The sequence below is a fragment of the Apaloderma vittatum genome, unplaced genomic scaffold (assembly GCF_000703405.1).
Source record: "Apaloderma vittatum isolate BGI_N311 unplaced genomic scaffold, ASM70340v1 scaffold34659, whole genome shotgun sequence".
Taxonomy (NCBI): Eukaryota; Metazoa; Chordata; class Aves; order Trogoniformes; family Trogonidae; genus Apaloderma; species Apaloderma vittatum.
This window is the reverse complement of record NW_009734100.1, coordinates 1,679-3,368: the sequence shown is the minus strand read 5'-3', so window position 1 is coordinate 3,368 and position 1,690 is coordinate 1,679.

Genomic DNA, 1,690 nt, shown 5'->3' with positions numbered 1-1,690 from the left:
CTTTATCCTGATGGCCTTATTGCACGGAGAGACTGATTTCCAATTTGTCTCCACATATCATCACTAGATATTAATTTATAAGATACTGCCCTGTCTGGGGCAGTGTAGGGGCAGGAAGTGGGTGTCCCTGCTCCATCCTGCCCTGTCACAGGGGTCGAGGGCCACCACGCACCTCCTCCTTGGCTGTGCACAGCTATCAAAAGCAAAGTGCAGGGCAAGTGTCTGTGCTGCACAAGCCTGTGGAGAGTAGAAAACTTGGCTACACTCTTGTTGACTTTCATGATCTGACCTGCAATATTGTAAGATTTTACTACAGTGAAATTCATGTTTCCATCTTCACTGGTTTCTCTCCCGAAGGCGAAACAAAGCAGTGAGCCTGTGCTGCCTCTGCAAGCTTGGGGATGATGGTTAGTTGCTGTGGTTAGTTGTCGGTACGAGTAAATGAAATGAGCATAGGCTAACCCTGGCACCAAAGCTGCGTGGCAGGGAACAGACCAAATCCTCACTGTTAACCTCTCCTGTAACACCACACTGCCCGCCCTTCTGCCAGCATCCCTGCCTGCAGCAGCTCCCAGCCCTGCTGGGAATGGTCTGGAGAGAGCTGCCTGGCCCGGAGAGAGCTGCCTGGCCCTTGGGAAGCCTTGGACTGAGTTGCTCCAGCACGTTAGCAACGAGCCTGGGAATAGCCCTTGGTTTTCTTGAATTCAATTTTGGGGACGTGTCCTGGGTGTTGAAGGGTAGTGAAACAACCTGGGGCAGAGAGAGAGCAGAGGAAGGGGGTACAGCACATGGGAGACAGCAAGTTGCTATGAGATGGAAGCAGTGCATGTCCTCAGGGCATGTGGAAGCTCTCCAGGTAGTAAATCATTGCTGTGGAATAGCTAATCTTACACTACAGCATCTCCCTGCTCCCTCCTCAGAGGTTCTCCATCTATATAAAAAACAGCCACCACTGTGTTACGACTCTCCAGGTTCACTCATGTTTCTGGTTACAGCTTAAGAGTCCAAACTCAAGCCAAGATCTTCAGCAAGTTCAGCAAATGTTCATTAATCTTTCCTGGCTTTGGCGCCCCGTGGGCTCAGTAAAACTCCAAGCCAGAAAAGTTTCAGGCTGTCAGAGCCATGAGCCGTCCCAAGGCAACACACCAAGAGCCTGTCCCGTGCCCATCGCAGACGGATGGCGACACAGTGCAGCAGGCTGGATGTCACGGGTGCATCCAAGGGCTCCAGAGTCTGAAGGAGGTTGGTTAAATAATTTCTGGAGCAGACTGATATTCCCCATCAGCCGTGCTTAGAGATACCCTGTGGTTCTGGGAGGAAGATGGGGGTCATGGGGATGTGATCAACAGAGCTGGTGGTCCCTGTCCCCTCCTCTGCTCGGAGGATGCTGCCATCACAGCTCGGCTTTGCCTCCCTGCCACCCCATGGGCTGGCTCCAGAGAGAGGCAAAATTGAGTGGGCACAGCTGGTGGCACAGGGACTAGGACAGCCGATGACATGGGAAGGAAAAGCTCAAACTCCTCCAGCTGGAGCAACCCCCTCCTAGAGCTCACAGGAGGCCAGGAGGCACAAACACACCAGTAAGCTCAGAAACCACCAGGACAAAAAAAAAGGAACATTAAGGAAAGCCCAAATGCCTTTGCCACTGAGAACTGCAAGAGCAGGCTTTCGTGTCTGGCCTAATTTAGCT